The sequence below is a fragment of the Panthera onca genome, chromosome C2, assembly GCF_046562875.1.
Source record: "Panthera onca isolate mPanOnc1 chromosome C2, mPanOnc1 haplotype 2, whole genome shotgun sequence".
Taxonomy (NCBI): domain Eukaryota; kingdom Metazoa; phylum Chordata; class Mammalia; order Carnivora; family Felidae; genus Panthera; species Panthera onca.
Window position 1 is genome coordinate 119,360,689 of NC_138347.1, and position 19,860 is coordinate 119,380,548.

Here is a 19,860-nt window from a genome sequence, read left to right on the forward strand (position 1 = left end):
CTTTTCAGCACAAATTCTATGAATCTTGTAATTACTTCCATTTTATGGTGCTTTGTGAAGTGCCCTTATTTAGTGAACAATTCAGGCCTATGTCCTTCTGAATCATTTTTCAATAGCACTGTTGCACCCAAGGGAGGGAAAACAATAACGAATGAACAGATTATTTGCTCATCATAACACATCTTTTGAAAATGTCAAATGCTCTGACAATATGCTTAAATGTCAAGCTTCTATTTTAACCTGTGGCTTTACATTGACACATTCTTCCTTTTCTTTATCCTTCCAATTGTTTTCTGATGATAAAATCAATACATTGTCATTATAAGTAATAGCTTACAAAACACACATTGAAGAGCATAAGAAAGAAAAAGTAATTACCTTTAATCTCACTATCGCAGAGATCCATTATCAAAATTATTCCTCTGGGCCCACCAGCCTGCGTGTGTGTAATGTAATTTTACAATATTAGATGAATTGTGCTTTCAATACTGTTTTGTAACCTACCTTTATTATATATAAATATTATGAACATATTTCCATGTTAATGAAGGTAAAATCTATGTCATTATTTTAATTGCTACAAGCTATTCCAATGTTGGAATATGCCAAGATTTATTTAACTAAGCAATAGATTGTTGGACAATTTAGCTGCTTCTAATGTTTGCTATTATAAGAAACTTTGAAGCATACATCCTTTTTCTTTAAACACATGTCTGATTATTTCCTTGTATTCTATATACTTAAGAATCATACATTTCATTTTTGTTGTTTTTGTAGAGAGTAGATTGACCAAAGTATTTTTATCTCTATCTGATCCTATATAAATACTTTCCTGACCCAATGATTCAGCTTTTGATTCCTACTTCCTGAATGACTCTTCCTTAGACCTACAGCATCTACTATCTACTGCAGCCACACACACCCCCTGCCTTTCTCAGGGACTCAAGCATTGTTCCCTACCACAATGTCATCCCAGTAGTGTGGTTGTCTGACTAGGCTTCTAATCTCCCCTTTTGCTTTTTAATTTCTCCCATAATACTAGCTAAATCTTTCACTCCTTTGGCTATGTATTTTCCATTCTTATTCCCAATAATATACAAAGCTTATATATCATCATGCGAACTGTATAGCTTTATTTTTTTTCCATACCGTTGGGTGTCCAATAGAACTGGTTTATGCTGTTAATACTTGAATGTTGTACATTTTATTTATAGTTTTATTTTATATAAAACTATTGCAGCCAATCCTTTAATCCCTTTATTTCAGACTTAGTCTATATGCACTTAAAGGATTAATTTCATAAGGGACATGAATAAAATAAAGGAAATCCTTTTCATATGATGTTGGCTGCTAAGTTTAGGCAAAGAGGCATGAACTTTTATAGTTTTTGAGATGTCTAAGTAAGGAAAATACAAATACAAATTCCTGCTATTCAGTGGATTCTATGGTCTCTCAAGTGCATTTTAGCTTCATTTAATTTTTAATCAATTCTTAAATTGATTTAAGAAAAATTGATTTTAAATTTAATTCAAAAATAATTACCTTTATCTTTCCTGCTGATGAAAGCTCATAATTGTGAAAAGACAGAAGCAATAATCTTATCTAATATAGCAATAGATAATTTTTGTGCTAGGGTAGGATTCAATATTCAGGGTCTATGTCCTGCCTATGCCCAGACAATGAACACAAAATTAGCAACATGTATTTTTCCAGAGCTTTAGGGTACAAAAACCAAAGTGAACCTTCAGTGGAGGTCCTACATGATAGCCACTCTGGATTATATTCCTGGAAGTTAGATTATCAACCAGTTCAGAAATCCCGGGGAAACTGAAAAGAAAAAGAATGCAAATATCCAAGGATCAAGGAGAATGACCCAAACTGAGCCATCTAGAAAACTCTTTGGAGGAGAACAGAGAGAATAATAGTGAGAGACGCCAGTAAATGTAAATAAGGGTAGATTAAGGGAAGAGGCAAAGACAGAGTTTACCAATTCCTGTAAGTTGTGATTAGAGGTAAAGAATAAAGAGAGAATTTGGAGGGATAAAAAAATAACAACAACAACAACAACAACAACATTCCAAGAAAAGGCAAGCCAAGAGACAGATTTGAACCATAAATCTTACTTTGTTTTACAGCTAGTATTTACTAGAGATAGTACTGTTATTCCCAGGGCAATGGTTAAATTGTGCATAATAGGTTCAACAGGTTGAGCTGAGATGTTTAGACTGCTAGTGTAGTCAGTCTGGCTTAGGAGTGCACACACTTATACACACACAACACCTCCCATCATTCCTTTGTAAAGTATATTTACACTTTTTTTCCCCAATTTCATGAAAGGTGAAAGTGGTTGTTAAAAACAGAGGCAGAGAAGAGAAAAACAGTAATGGAGCAAATGACATGGTGTCTATTCCTGTGAATCACTGGGTTACAAAGGTTAATTCCAGGAACTGAAATATGTTTATAAAAGATGATGAGATTCTGGAAGAGTGCTAGAATCTGTGGAGACTATTTCCATAAGGTCTTTGTGTTACACTGCAACTGATGTGATGAAATAGGACATTTTCCTTCCACTGTGCTAATCCTAGCCTCTCCCTTTGACTTGGAGAAGCAGAGGTAAGCAGGACATAATATCCCATGGCATAAATAAAGATGCTCTTGGGGATGACCTTGAGCAGGTAATATAGTAGGTTTCCTTCTAACAGTTTTGCAGGTGACCAAGTTCACTTAGAAGAAACAGCCTTACGAGGAAAGATAGACTTGGCAGATATTTCTGTGTGATAATTACAGTGCACTCAGTGGAATGTGGCATATATATATTTTGGGGGGAATTTCCTCACATAATTGGGGTTTATGGAAAGATAAAGGGTCTTGCCTGAAAAGCGGTGGCCAATGCAATCTAAAGCCATCATAATGTGAGTATAGTACATGGGTGGACCTAAGTCCTATTTGTAAACACAGACACAGGTACATTAGGTGATCTAAGGGTTACATATAGAAATATGCCAAAGGTAAGTCAGAGGGGCCTCAACTATCATGTGAGTTGTTTTTATGATTGTGCAGAGTTTCCCCTTTGGTAAGTTCCATGATGATCTAGATCAATATGAAGTTGATTTGAAAGTCTAAACGATTTCATATGAGAAATATGAGGGATTCTAAGTCAGACAAAAACAGCCTGGTTCAGACACCAAACTGGTATTGTATACTGAGTCCATAATATTTTCATAAATTTCCTAGAATAGTCTCAGAAAGGGAGCAAAGTCAATAATAGTCAACCATAGTCTTCCCAAGTCATATAAATCCAGACCTTGGGGCCCTGAAAGAGACCTGCTATTTCTCTGATGGAATAGAGTATCACTGGCCTGCACCATCTAGAATAAACAAGTTTTGCTCCCAATCAGCATTCAGAACACAACTGTGATGTCTCCATGTTAAATTGGGGACAAAGGAAGGAAAATTGCTATTTTGTTTAAGATATCAGTTTATGCCGTATGAGAATCAGGCCCCATGGGCAGAATATGGAAGCTAAGAATGAGACAAAAGAGGACAAAAACAACTTTGCATAATAATGTAAAGGGCCATCTTCCTAACTGCAGTATAATTTCCCAAAGTTTCCACTCCTCAAAATGAAGATAATAATTGATCTTAAACTGAGCTGTACTATTTTATCTTTAAGACATGCAGTTTTTCCTTGGGAATGTATGTATCTGAATGTTAGTGTTTTGTCCAAGAGCTATCCACCAGCAGGAAAGAATATCAAAATACCAAACTTGGATGGGGGCAGGGAGAGGAGCTCTAAAATCCATTCTAAATAGAAGATTTCTGTGAAGCATTTTGCCCAATTCCTTCTCTTTTGCTTAAACTTTTACCAAACAGTACAATTTGTTATTACTGCAAACAGACTGCCATGGAGTAGTATCCTGATGGAAGGGGATAGTCATTGGGTAGGATTTCCCTGATGAGATACACATTTGCACCGTAAGAGAGCAGTGTGCCTCTCCTCTCTCCCCGTAGTTTCCCTTCACTCCCCTCTCCTCTTGCTCTCTCTGGTAGGGTGACTACAAAAAAAGAACACAAAGTCATTAATTAGAATGTTCTCAAGAGGGAAACCCTATGATAGTTTATTCTGCTCTTATCTTCAGTCCTTAGACTACAGAAAAGTCATTTTAACATCTAATTTCCAGGTCACTTTCCCCTCACTGTTGCAGTTTCCTCTGTTATCCTTCAAATTGCCATTAATTACATCATACATTAAAACCCACTGTTAGAAGTTATCATAGTGGCAAAAGTACCATTGAATGGGGCAATGCTAATTCTGTAGTTCTAAGCAGAAACTTAGCAAAGAGAACAAAGGGGTACAAAAGAGTGCCCATGAGGAACCTGGCATCAGGAGAGGGACAGATTATATAGCACATCCCACTCCAGATCAGGAGGGAGATAGACTTCACTGTTGGCCAAATGCTCTATCAGAAGGCTGTCCTTGTCCTAGGAAGGGGTGGGTATGGGGTGGGAAATCTACATCCCATCATTGGGTGGCATAGAGATCATCTAATTAACATATATTTGGGTTAGATAAATACAAGTTCCATAATGAAAATCTTTAGAAATAGTTTATAATAAATATATACATATTTCAACAGTATTCCATGTAAGTAGACATTAATTTGGAAAGCAAGATGCTTGGACTATCCTCCCATAATCTTTACTCTGAAGAATGTATTTTGACACAATTATATTAAAGATAAAATTTTATCATATAGTTTCATATTACTCTGTAATAGTTCCATGGGGTTTCTCCCCCTGCCCGTTCATACCCCAAACTGTGAGTCCATTAGCCCGCAGCTATTGCAAAATTATGATTGGATTTTGCCGCTGTCCCACATTTAAATGACTCCCTATAGTCAGACATCAAAAAGGACCCACTCCTCAGGTAACAATGATAGAAATGGTCACCCTAACTTCTTATTGGGGGTGATAGCAATTATTTACTCTATTTTTCACATAGGTGGTAGTCTCATGGTAGAACCATGAGTAGCTCATAACATGGAATTGACTCCATCATCTCAAAAATACCCTCACTTAATGTTATAGCCTATCACAAAATAGCTTCTGTGAATTTTCTTCTATGTGATTATAGAACCCTAAATCAGTGGTCTACCTCTAAAGCTCAATGCACTAAGCAGAGAGCACTCAATCCTCCCTTTTCCTCAACTAGTAGCCTTAAAAGGACAGCCTTAAAAGTAGCCTTAAAAGTAGCCTCTTTGTATATAAGCAAGGAAATTGTGGATTTTGTAAGAATAAAAAAGTAAATGAGCATTTGTATATTTGAGACTAAGCATGTCAAATGTTGACGTCTTAGGGGATTTACACACATACAGATGGTTCCTAACTCATGATGGTTCAACTTACAATCTTTTGACCTCATGATGGTATAAAGGCGATATGCGTTCAGTAGAAACCATACTTCTAATCTGGAATTTTGATCCTTTCCTAGCAGCAAGCCACAGCCAACAGTCAGCCACCCAATCACGAGGGTGAACAACTGATACACTTACAACCATTCTGCACCCATACATCCATTTCGTCCTTTACTTTCAGTACAGTATTCAGCAAATTACGTGATTTTCAATACTTAGTTATAAGATAGGTTTTGTGTTTGATGATTTTGCCCAACTGCAGGCTAATGTAAGTGATCTGAACATATTCCCTTTGATAAAAAATGAAAGAGTCATTGGAATAAAGGCAAAAATTATCATCTTTAGCCTTCCAGATTTTCATGGTATAAAGCCTAGTGTATTAAGATTTTTACGGAGATAAGTAAATTTTACCTTCATCAGTCAATGGCATTTGAATAATATACGACACCACTGCTATTGGCTCACAATGGGAAATCTATAGTAAATTGAAAATTAATTAGTAAATTAATTGAAAGTCTTCTGAACTACAGTCTTTCATTTCTCTTTTGAATCTTGCCTGGGGAGAGCCACAAAATCACGCCCTTTTTGGCACCAGTTTTTCATTATGCCTTTCATTTTTGAATCTCTAAATAAAATATAAGAGATCTCACATTCTGTGCGAAAAGAGAATAATTTTTTTTCTCTTCCACTGTCCCCCACCTGCTATAGTAATCAAGCACGGCAGTCATGGGTTGGGCAATTCTTCCCATTGTAAACATGGTTTTTGAAAAAGAACGCAGGCTCGTCTCCCTGGCAACATCACCAGCAAAAAGCACTCACATGATTTACCTGTTTAAGAGACGGTTGGGAGGCAGATTTCAGACTGAATGTAGTCACCTGATTAAAAAGGCAGCTCACTTAAGTCTCATCCGATACCACAACTAAATCCGAAATCTAGCTAGACAAATTATAAATGCTGTTTGGGTTGGTGGAGGATACAAGGGGACATGAAATGCAAACATTCTGCATCTTATTTAGCTACAGCAGGTACAAGACCTCACGGGCTTCAATATTTGTTTCGAGCTGTTTGAGTTTAAAATTAAAGTGTTCTTTTTTCTTCTCTTCGTGTGGCCTGCTCCCTTTTCAGGCCAAATGCTGCTTCTGGAAGGCTTTCCCTGATGTACCTCTTCACTTTCTCATCCCTCAACCAAGACATTTTTCCGTAATTATAATCTTTTCACTTCTCTTAGAACATATAGCACAGTTTAGAAATATATATATCGTCACCATATACTGTCTTCATCATCAGATTACAATTTTAAGCTGTCAAAAATACATGTTGAATGAATAAATACTGACTACAATGATTTATTTAAGCATAATAATGCGGTAGTAAAAAGACCTATTCATTCCTTAATCCTCAACCCTGTTGTTAAAATAACATAAGCATTCATATAATCCACCATCTAGTTTAACATAATCACAGGAAAAACTTGGAAACCATTAATATATACACACAAGTATACCCCATACATTTACAGCATAGTAAAAGGACTATACACTTCCTACACATGTTCTAATGAAGTGTGAATATACATTTGCTTTATTGTTTTAGAATATTCAAATCTTCTACAGACTATAAAACAAATGGAAAGGATATAACTTAGATATGCATTAAGGAAAAGCAATTCATAAGACACAGTAGATACAGATAAAGCAGAGCATAGGAGTTTTAACTATAGGTCTTAAAAGATAGAAGGCCCAAGTGAGTACTAAATATACAAAAGGCATAGGAGATGTCTCAGTCTTCATGAGGTCTTAAATTAGCCACCCACTGATGAAACTCATTCTCATCTCACGTGTCCAAGATGGACACACAAAAATCAGGCCTATTGGCAAGTTTCATCTATGGATCACACATACTTGGCCCCGCCTCTCTTCAATTAAGCAGCATGTTGTGGTGGTCCCAGTCTTACCTGACCACATTTATACATCTGCTTTTTAGATTTGTCAATTTTTTCTTACATTCTAAAGGCCCATTTTCCTATCTGTTGTCCTACGCTAGGCAGGAGATACTGTAAAACAAAAGTACAAGGTTTAAAAAAAAATGCACACCACAGAGATGGCCAGCTCATAATTACCCAAGCCCATAGGAATGACTAAGATTCAGAGGAACAAATGGCAGAAAACTGTATTGTCCAATCCTCTGCACTACAGGCCAGAGAGATGGGCCAATAGGAATGAATATTTGAGTTCCTTCTTAAAAGCCAAACTCACAAGTGTTTCTGGGATATGCCCGTCTTCACCTTCCCACTTTCCCTTATTCTTCAATTTGTATTCTATGGGGAAAAGGAGTAACAGTATAAACTGTATACTACCTTGGGCTCTTAGCTCAAACTCCCTGCCACTGTCCATAGAGAAAAGTCAAGTACTCTTTCTTAGATACAACAGGGTGAGCAAGTTTAAGGAGGGCAAATACAGTGTTTGGTGACCTTCCTGTTGAATTTCTTGCCATGTACATTTGAATTAGGGGATAATGGAAAAGAAAAGTGACTTCTGGGGCCTGTCTGGAATGCCAGGTTTGGCCGGCATGTGCTGGCCACAGAAGCTACAGTGTGCACAGCAGGCAGGAGTGAAACAGGTAACAGCACAGGTTATTCTTCCCAACAACCACAAGGATCCATTGTTTTGCTTCATCTCTAACTCCTTTCCCTGGAGGATGTACATTCCTAAATGATGTAAAAGAACTCCCTTCAATGGTATTTAAATAGTCTCCCTTTCTCACATCTAACCCAAATCCTATATATCCTAACTTCATACTGTAAAGACATTAATGATCAACTATCTTTTATAAACCCCATATTTATCCACATACTGTTCAACAGTTGTTTCATCATCTGTTTGCTATATCTCAAGATCTCTGCTCGCTAGAGTATTTTATTGAATAAGCAATCCATATTTCCATTTGTGGTAAGAAAGCAGAAAAGTACTTATGAAACAACCATGTTGCCACAAATACATAAACACATCATAATTACTAACAGAACTTAAACATCTTGGAAAAGCCATGCCTAGGGCCATGAGCGAAACCAAGGCTAATTATATGCTTGTTCACCCTATTTAAAATCTTTAAATGCCCCAAACTTCAAATATTTGTTTGGATCTTGGAAGACTCCAGAAAGAGCCAAGTACTTTCTATGTAAATAGCCAAAAACCAGTGGGAGCCTTAAACAGTCCTCTGTGCATGGCTTCTCAGGAATGTGATAACAAAAGAACAGAGCCCTGGCATGGAACTTTTCTCTATTTATTTCAAAGCTATTTAGTAATAATTTCACCAAAAATAAAAATATCATATCATTTTAGAATTGAAAGACAACTTTTTGATAATCTCTCCAAACATTTTATTCTACCATTGAATAAATTTAGGAAAAGTAAGGTAAGATGATGCTCACAACTCTGTAGATATTTGAACCACAGAGCCATAGCTTTTAGATTCCTTGCCTAAGACTAACACACACACACACACACACACACACACAACCCTCCAATTCCAGGGGCTTATAGAAGCTAATGAATGGATGGGCAGGGGGTTAAAGAGAGCTCTGATTTATGGGTTTGCTTAGCACTGTCTCAGTTTTAGCACCAAAAGTCTGGGTTCCAGGAAACCTCTCAATCCCAGGCAAACCAGGATGTTTGGTCATTTTAATTTTGAGTTCATAATTCCATCTGACATGCAGGGTTGGGATTTTGCCTGTAGCTCCTTGATCTTTTCTAGTAACAGTAAAAGGGATAAAATAAAGCTACAAGCTTTCTGGTGGAGGTTAAGGAAGGAAAGAAGGAAGGAAGGAAAGAAGGAAGGAAGGAAGAAAAGAAGGAAGGAAGGCAGGCAGGCTTTGAGGATTCCTTAACTGAGCCATGCACATGGTAGTAAATCAATATCAAATGAATGATTATTAAATGAATAAGTCCAGTAGTCATGTGAAAAATTGCATTGATACAATGGTAGCTTCTAGGTCCAATGCCAAGAAAGTGATAAACAGAATAAGGACCTCTGAAAATGTTCATGTCCTATTCCATGCCCATATGTCATGTGTATGTATGTGTGTGTGTGTGTGTGTGTGTGTGTGTGTGTGTGTGTACACACATGGCAAGATGGAACTAAGGTTGTATATAGAACTATGCTTGCTAATCACTGGGCTTTAAGATAAAAGTGGTTATACTTGATTATCCAGGTGGGTCCAATATAATCACAAGAGTCCTTAAATAGGGGAGAAGGAGACAGAAGGGTCAGAACCAGAGAGAAAGCACCATGAGAAACTCAATCTGCCATTAATGGTTTTGAAGCTAGAAGGAGGCCATGAGCTAAGAAACAAGGGTTGGTTATAGAAGTTTGAAAAAGCAAGGATTGTCTCCCAGAGCCTCCAGAAAGGAGAACAATCTTAATTTTAGTCCAGTGAGACCCATTTTGGACTTCAAACCTTTAGAACTACAAGGTAATAAATTTGTGTTATTCTAAGGCACTAAATTTGTGGTAATTTGTGTACCCAGGATTCTAGTAGTATGCTACAGCTTATCTTAACTGTATTAACTCATTTCACCTCTTTCTCCTTCCTTCTTCCTGTGTTTTAAAGTCCTTTAATAAACCATGTGATTTGAGCATTTTAAATTGGTCTATGAACTATTCTACTCTTTTACATCTGGAATAGCATATTAGTTTCCTCCTGTACTATAACAGTGTTCATGTATCTTCTCCTTTTTTCTGCCACATCAGTCTCCAAACCACTCCAACGGTGTATTTAAAGAATTAAAGTTGAGGGGCGCCTGCGTGGTTCAGTCGGTTAAATGTCCAACTTTGGCTCAGGTCATGATCTCATGGTTCGTGGGTTCAAGCTCTGTGTCCGGCTCTGTGCTGACAGCTTAGTTCCTGGAGCCTGCTTTGGATTCTTTGTCTCCCTCTCTCTCTGCCCCTCCCCCTCTCTCCCTGTCTCTCTTCTCTATCTCCTCTCTCTCTCTCTCTCTCTCTCTCTCAAAAATAAGCCAACATTAAAAAAAGAATGTTGAAATATGAAAAAAAAAATATCCTGGATTAGAGTGGTCCTGACCCAATAATACACACTGGCAAGACATAGGGACAATCATATCTGGCCATAGCTGGTAAACAGTTAACCTGGTGAACAACCATGGGTTTGTGTTTCTTGGGTAGAAGGCACATGGGACAAAAATGGTGTCACCAATGAGTGGCCAAATCAAGACCTCATGTATATTGAGTATCCATGTATATTTAGTGTACCCTAAATAATTAGTATCTCTTGTATGTTTTGTGTATCATAAATAGTGCTAGATGCCTCATGTATAAATCAGTAACTCATGAATATTAATTATCTCCAGTCCATCTAACCTTTTTAATACATGCTCTACTATTTGTTTATACTTAACACATTTATGACTTTCATACAGCTTATCTGTGTTGTTTTGTATAGCAGAATTGGATATTCTCATAGAAAAGAACACATGCACACTAGCCCATGAAGAGAATGAACAAAATTTTAAGGTGTTTCAAGGCTGACCCAATACAGTGTCATTTTGAAGATTTGCTTCAGGTCTTGTAAAGGTGCCTACTGTTGTCATTCCTCTGTATTCCTCAAAGGGCAACTTTACAGGATTTTTTTTTAGAAAGAAAAATTTTTCTTCTCCAAATCTAAAAATCCACCTGGTCTCTCCCACTGTAAACCATTACTTAAGGGTAAGCCTTGATCCCTTTAATCATTAGAAGCACCATGTTCATAAAGGAACATGACTCCCCAATCACCATGCCTTGTACTTTGAGGGGAACCATAGGACAGCACAAAGAACAAGGCTCTGAATTTCAGGAGATAGGACACTTGTCCACCATTGTGCTCTATGCAGGTCTGTGACAATAGGGTATTCACTTCACTATTCTGAGCCCTGTTATCCTCCTTAGGCAATCAGACTTGAGAATATCTAGGACCATGTTCGATTATAAAAACTAATTGTCATCACCCACTGGCCTCTGTATTTGCCTAAATGTCAGGAGTTTGGGTCTCTGACACGGCTTTACCTGAGAGACTTAAAAACATTAAAATCAAATTCATGACCAAAAATAAGTCTCACAGTCATGTAATTTCATATATGAATGAAGAAAGAAAATAGTTATTTTGACATTTTACCTTTCCACCACTGAAATATGGTTCATTTAGCCTTTTTGGTTTTTAAAATCAAAATTTGGATGGTAGTACAAATAGCTAGTAAAGATCTTAGAAAGATCTTAAAAAAGAAAATCAACAAACAAATAATACCCAAAGATCAGCTCCAAGCAGTAATCTAGAGGAAGATACAAAACGCCCCTTGTGAGTCTGCAACTGATGCTTTTCCTATAAATGGATACATATTATCTCCTTGACAAGGGCAGTTATGCCAAAGCTTTGTGGAGGTGTTTACTCTTGCTCTTAGATCTTTCTCTGCATAGCTCTTATGCCGCAGTTAAACACCAATTCCTGTTCTGTACCTAAGAGTGTTTGCTCACTGGGCTCTGTAGAAATCACTAGGCTAGGTCTTTATTCAAATTACTCCTGAAACTAAAACCTCTTCTTTCTTCTTTCTTTAAGAGCTAGCATTTTAGGATCCTTCAAGGTTTTTCTTTTTGATTTATTTTCCTACTCTCTGAATAGATCGATCTCTAAAAAAAAAATGAAGGTCACAATTGGACTAATGGCCCAGTGGGGATTTGACGAGTAGGAGGCCAATGAGAAGATGCTGGGAACCCTGCAGACCACGTGCCTCTCTGTTTCATAGCAGCAGGTGGCAGCCTGCTCTCAGGCTGTACAAATCACACAGGACGAGTGGGAGATCTGAAACCATGCCTAACAGCATCCCTCTTGTTTTCCTTGCACAACTCAGAGCTCAGACTTTGACCCACTACTCAGAATGCCCGAAAATATTAAATTCAGGTAAGCCTTAATTTACAAAACTTGTTTATGAAGAAATACACTACCTGGCTCCCCTCCTTCCTCTGAAAGGCAGAAGACAAAATGAAATTCCAAATGATATATACAAGGAGGGGGAAAAAAAAAAACTCAGTGCTAACTCCAATTTGCCTCAATTTGGCTACATTTCCCATGCTAAATTGGGTATAATATATCCAACTAGTACTCTCCTTTGTTATTCCTGACACCCTCGGTGATAATTTTAAAACATCGCCAAAAAGAAATTGCGCACGAGTTTTCTTTATATAAAGGAGCTTCTTTATATAAAACATAGTTTGTCTGTTTCTATAGGAACTTTACACTTTGACAAAAAAGGCATCGTCAACATTTGCCTCCTCCAAACTCTACCACAAACTGAAAAACCCAACTCTGTTCTTTTAAAAATATTTTCTAATTTGTATAATATTTCTCACCCCACCTCTACATTAGCTTTCAGTTTTGAAGTTTTCACCAGTAGAAATGCAGGTAACATCAGAAATACACACACATCTGCAGTTATATTGATATGTATATCCCTGAAAATAAACCCGTGTCTTGTGTTTTTCTGCCGTCATTGACTGTCACTTGTACCGGGGTAAAGGTTTCTGATGCTTCTGATATTTCTGTCTTAGAACTGCAAAGTTAAAAATGAGCAAACACCACAAATTCACTTTGCCTTTTAAGATTTTTCTGGCATAGGATCAAAGAGAAGAAGAAGAAAAGCCCAAGATAAGGCTTAAAACTATGAGGCTAGCACAAAAGCATGAGAATTGAAAAGTCTGTTTGTAGTCGAAATAACTCTGACAAGGGCTGCAAGCCATAGAAACGAGGCCTCGGGTCTAGTTGGGGTTTCAGGAATGAAAGGGAAGAACTGACGTTTCAGGTATTGAAAATGTATTTAGAATCTAAACTCTCCTCATCTTCCTGAGAACTGACCTTTAAAAAACCCACATTGCTACACACTTCGTTTGAAGTAAGTAAACAAAACCTCAAAAAGGGGAGTTAGTCCACGGAGTGTCTATTGGAATTACTTTCGCAATAAAGAGAAAAGAGGAAAATTACTTAGGTTAATGTATAAATCACGTACCACTTAAAGAGAAGTGTGATTCCAGGTTCTGCAAAGACAAGTACAAAATGATTTTTTTTTTTCCAGAGAGGCTGCTTCATAAACAAAACATGGGCTTACCCAGCTCTGCCCAGGCACCAGACATCTGTCACTTCACAGATGTCCCCTCAGTAACTCACCCAAACAACACTGCTCTTCTCCAGCCCACAGGGACAATGGGCCCACACTGATGAATCTGCTGCAGTGTCTGGGGAAAGACTTTACTGCCCAGAAGTCAGAGTAGTAATTACAGTTTACCTGAGAGTGATTTTTCCCCTCTGAATGGCTTTTTTCCACATGCTTCCCAGTGTACCTTTGCAAATTTGCCATATGAATCTACAAATACGTTGAATATTTAAGACTTTAAAAGTAAATCAGAGCACTAGATTTGTCTCTTAGTACATTTGCAATTGTTGTAACCTCTCCTTTGCTAAGTTTTAGGTTCATGGAGTCATACTTTTAATATCCCAAACAATAATTAGCTTACCTTTTAAATCACAAGATGCTGGGCTAGTTAATCATTTACAAAAGAAACAATGTCCCACATTATTGCAAGTCTTTGAAGCAATGGGCTTGATTCACTAAAACAAATTCAAAGCAACATACATAGAAAAGGTAATTCACCTTGTAAATGCTTTTCTCAGCTCATCTGTAGGTATATTAGATACTTTGAGCTCTTAAAAAGGAAAGTAGATTGATCCCACAATGGTATCAGCTCTCTGAATACTGCTGCTCTTTTCTGGAAGCAAGAAGATCCAGTTATGAGTCTAAAAGTGTATACCTTGATTCTCTACGTACTATGAATATTAATCAGAAATTAGAATTGAGAAAATTAAATGTGAGTGCAAAGAAAATGTGCTTGTTCATGAAGATAGCCATGAGCAAAAAGATACCTATTTTTGTGTGTGTGAACGTGTGCGTGTAGACTTGTTTTTATACATGCATGCTATTGTCAATTTGCAAATATAAACAAGGCTGTAAATCTTCTTCCTTTAGGATAAACATTTGGAACGTCTACCTCCAGACCTCAGTTCCAAGCTAGAATGGGAAACCCTGAAGTATGCTGGCCAACTGTTATCTCCTGTTTGCCCCCTAATGGCTAAGAGTTCCAAGTAATGTCGAAGGAACAAATGAGAGACTGTAAATGGAGGAGGAGTCAGGGCAAAGAACTGACAAGATTTCCTGGCTCTAACCAGTTTCCTGGATTAGACTTTTGAAACCCAGATTTGGGTTCCTTCACTTTCTAATTTACCCAAACTAGTAAAGAATTAGTCGGAGAACCAAGAGAGGCTCCAGTATCCTTTACAGGGTGTTTAATGCTTTCCTTTTTGCCAAAGGAACTTTACAGTGTGCCTTTGAGTTGCTTAGTGATGATGTAAGATTTCTACAGATGATGAAGACAAGTCTGGAAGCTTGACTCACGGGCCGAAAAGCAGATGAATAGGTTGTAAGTATAGGTCTCAAACTTCTAATTCATGGAGCTGCTTTGCCTTGGAGCGCCTTGCTCAAATTCTTCATCAGAGCTCTTGAAACCAGCTATGAAACTCCCCACCCCAGGCAGAGTTTATAGTCTCATTTCCCCATGCAGACGACTTCCGATTTTTCAATATTCTGGCTTGTCTGCCTTGAAAATGAGTCTGCACAGTATTGTATGTAATTTACCTTTGGACATTCTCTCAGCCACATCTTACATATAACATTTTTGGTTATCCTCATCCTTAGATATCTGAGAAAGTTGGAGAGATGATTGTAGACTTGGAATCATATACAGACATAGCAAGATGTATACTCAAAAGCATACTGAGCAAAATAAGTTCTTGACTGACCATCACACTGTACAATTCATACTCCACATAATGAGAAATTATAAAATTTTGTTACAGAAAATGGAGGAGAAAGGAGGTCCTGACAACAAATATTATCACTGAAAAAACTTCTCTTTGTCATGGCCAATACCTATACAGTATTTCTAATACCTACACGGTACTTTGATAAGAAATGTCTATTGGAAACTAGTAGAAGCATATTGAGAATTAGCCATCTTTTTTTATTTAAAAAAAAATTTTTTTTTTTAACGTTTATTTATTTTTGAGACAGAGAGAGACAGAGCATGAACGGGGGAGGGTCAGAGAGAGGGAGACACAGAATCTGAAACAGGCTCCAGGCTCTGAGCTGTCAGCACAGAGCCCAACGCTGGGCTCGAACTCACGGACTGCAAGATCATGACCTGAGCCGAAGTCGGCCCCTTAACCGACTGAGCCACCCAGGCGCCCCTAGCCATCTTTTTTTAAATTTTTCAGGCCTAGTAATGTATTATCTAACATGCACACTATTAGTACTATGTTTGATTAACAGATAAAAACTAAAACTTGGGAAATGTTCTTATGAATAGAATGTTTATAAAAGTAGTTAGTAATAAAATAATTAAACTCCACTGTAAACTAATTTTAGAATCATTATAAATCAATTACTCAAGGCTTTTAAAGTTATCATTAATATTTCTCGTTAATATAGCACAGTTTAGTGCAATATGTGTATGGATATAGTTTATTTAAAGGACCAAACCATTAATAAGGCAATTAATACTTACAGGTAAATGAAATATTAAGCTTTCCTGGAGTGTTTGATATTTACTTATATTCATTTTATATTAAGAACCTAAAATAAATCAGCACTTGCTTATGATGAAATACATTAATTAAGGTATGTGTTTTTTTTTTTTTAACTTAGCAAAAACAGGAAATAGTTTCTCTTCTTTCTCTGTTACTTATACATAGCCTACTTAGACACCATACAAATTCAACAACAAAAAATAATTTTAAGATAATATTTTATCCATTTCTAGATTTTCCCCAATGCCTGCTAGAATTTTGCACATATTTTGCACATAATATACTTTTTTAAAATTGAGTTAATCTATGTAGAATATATTTCTGCATTGTTTCAATCAATAGTCATTCAAGGGGAAAAAACACTCAAATTATGTTTTCTAATAATATTTCACTGAATTATGGTTGGTTTTTCTTCTAGAGGCGAGTGGTAGAACATCTGGGTACTGCCAGATGCTTCTGTTATAAATAGTGTTAAAGGTTTTCTGCATCTGAGAATTATGTGATTTTCTCTTTGGGGAGTCTAATTTTATTGTAATGACTCTGCAGTTTATTTGGTGAGTATTCATATCCACTATTAAGACTTGTTCTTTATCACTAAATGAGTATTTATTTAAATGTCCAGGCACTAGAGAAACCCAGAAATAGGACAAGCTCCAAAGCCCACACCCCTTCCGTCCCCTATATAGAGGTCTCAGGTCAGGCTGCTATAATCAGAGTACAAGAATGGGTTATATAAACAACAAATCTTTATTTCTCACAGTACTGGAGTCAGAGAAGTCCAAGATAAAGATTGTGGTGGACGTGTTGTTAGGTGAGGGCTCCCTTCCCAGTTTGCAGATGATCACTTTCTTGTAGTGGCAGAGACCAGAGAGAGCTGGCACTCGTGCTCTTTAGTATCTTAATAAGAACGCTAATTAGGAGGCTAGTTTGAGTATTTGGGCTATTTTAAAGTCTCCTATTAAAAGCCAAATATATTAAGGTTTTCTTCTTTTTTTTAATGTTTATTTATTTTGAGAGAGAGAGAGAGAGAGAAGCAGGGAGAGAGTAAGAGAAAATTCCAAACCAGCTTTGTGCTTACAGCATGGAGCCTGATGCAGGACTCAATCTCACAAACCGTGAAATCATGTCCTGAGACAAAATCAAGAGTTGGACACTTAACCAACTGAGTGACCCAGGTGCCTCTATTAAGGTTTTCTTCTAATGTTACCCTATTTTATATAAGCAGGAAGACTATTTTAGTAAATTACCAGTATAGAAAGGCATTTTACATCAAGTCCCTGTAAGTGTCTTCCAGCCTAATATAGCTTATTAATCCACTTATCTATTAAGTTTGTGGTTTTTTTTCAGTCTTTCATGACTATTCGGCAATACCTAACTTCATCAAGAAAAATGACAATTTACTACTAATGTAATTTCAGATTACATTAGTTGTTTATCAGATTTTAATTAAAATACGAAAAAACAGTACAGAGTCAACAGAAAACTATTCAAATACTAACTTTGTAAAATGATGTTTTAGGTCCTATTTAAAAAGCATTTAATGAAGTACTGGGAATATTTTTTAAGAAATTCATAAAATTTTTAAAGTTGGCAAAATTCGTAACATTTTTAAAGTTGGGGTAATAACTATGTCATAATTCAACTAATTTATATAACTCTGCCCTATTTTTGCAAAATGTCTTAGTAATTTACATATAATTTGATGAATATTGGCCAGGCTACTTTCTTTGTGTTTTCTTTTGAAGTGTTTGTACATTTGTATTAACACAAGTGTTTTAATTCTTGTCCTCAGAATAAATTACCTTAGAATTTGTGTGTGTGTGTGTGTGTGTGTGTATATTTTCTTTTTTTTTTTTTTGTATATATTTTCATTATGCCCCTTAGTTCCATTTCAAGAAACCCCAAACCCTGATGTGATAAAATTAGTACCACTTCACTGAATTAAGAAAAAGTGGGTCAGGTTTAAAGAACTTTTCTCTAGAGAAGCAGAAGAATAAAACAACATGACCAAATTACAGATAAATGCTTCTTGAAACGATATGAGCATATTTTATCACTAGTGATTTTCGTCTGTGTGCTTAACACATTTAACTCTATCCAGTTAGTAATACATCATTGTCCAAAGAATAAACGTAATTGACAAGCATCCCCACAGAATCAAGGTTCTCTTGTATTTTGTACAAGATACAAAATGTTCTCCACATTTTGTAAAACAGAGCACACGACCACCAGAAGGGACACTAGATATACCAAACAATAGGAGTAAATTTCAACTTGGGAACGTGTATTAAAAATTTCATGTCTAACTTTAATTTACTTCTATGTAATCCTCATGTGTCTTTTTGCTTGGCTGGGATAAGAGCTGGGGAGAGGACGTTTTGGGGTCTCATTTCTGCTCAAAATCATTTACCTCTTAAAAGAAATTGTTGGTTACATCACACATCTCCTCAAGCCCCAGGATGCTCAGCTACAAAATAGTGATAGTACCTACCCTGCCTCATGTTTAGAAAGTTATTGTAAAGCTACAGTAATAGCTGAGCACTCGTTATGTTTAATAATTTTAAGAGCTTTAAGAACTCAGGGCTTTCCAAATGTGTGCCTCCAGTGAGTTTCAAGTACTTCCAAAGATTATCATTTCCAAGCAGCATCAGGGTAGCCAGACAGGTCCTGGGACAATCAGAAACCTCAGGCTGGACCCAGCATGAACTACCTCATTACTAGAGTAATGAACTGGGGTTCATTACCTCATTATCCCTTCATATACTGGGTAACTAGTGAAATAGTTTCTTTATACAATAAAGGGATCTAAACTAAGGATGAAAAGCACTGACGAATCCATTTAATTCTCAACAATAACCTTACAAGTACATACCATCATTATCTCCATTTTACAGATGTTTATCTTAAAGCTCAAGAATACACAGGATTAAGTGAATGCTAAACTTTGAAAAGACAATTTTATGAAAATATTTTTTAAAAAGGAAAATAAAAGTATTGCTATGCACTCCCTGAAATAATAGCTGTATTAATGCCAATATCAAGCATACACTGGTCTCTGTTAAAGCTGGATGGTATGAAGTTATATGACTGTCCTTTCCGAGGGGCTAGATATAATGACTTCTTTAATGTCTCCTTAAATCCTCTGCTTTATTGAAATGTGATCAACCATAACCTAGCCAATATGGTGATTCCTCCAAAGGAATGTAATTATGTCCAAGACCTATAGGTGACTATCAACAACAGACTTTGTAGACGAAATACAAATAAGCAATTTTGAGAAATAGAAGAATGACGCTGGCCTATCATCTTTCTAAAACGAGTTTATGCTTTCTTTTTTTTTTCAAGTTGATATCTTACAGTTCTAATGTTACGTGAAGAATACAGTGTTGCTTCAAACCGAACCTCAATGACTTGACTTCAAGGCCATAGATAATCTGATCTCCATCTCCCCTCCTGCCTTAATTTATCTCATTCTTGAACTGTCACTGAATTTAAAGGTCAAATGGCACAGTGAGGCTTGTTTTGAGTTCCTGTTGGGAAGGATGAGGAGTATAGGTTTCTTTTCCTATTTCAATTATAAACTCGTGGAGAGCAGGGAGCATACAAGCAGCTTTGTAGACTTCCCTCTTTAAAATATAAAAGACCTTCAGTAAATTTAACATACTCAATTATGTGTTTATGCAACAAAAATGTATTACATAGTTCCTGTGCTAGTCTTTAGGGAAATAATGCTGACCAAGCCAGATAAAATCATGACACTAGTGGAG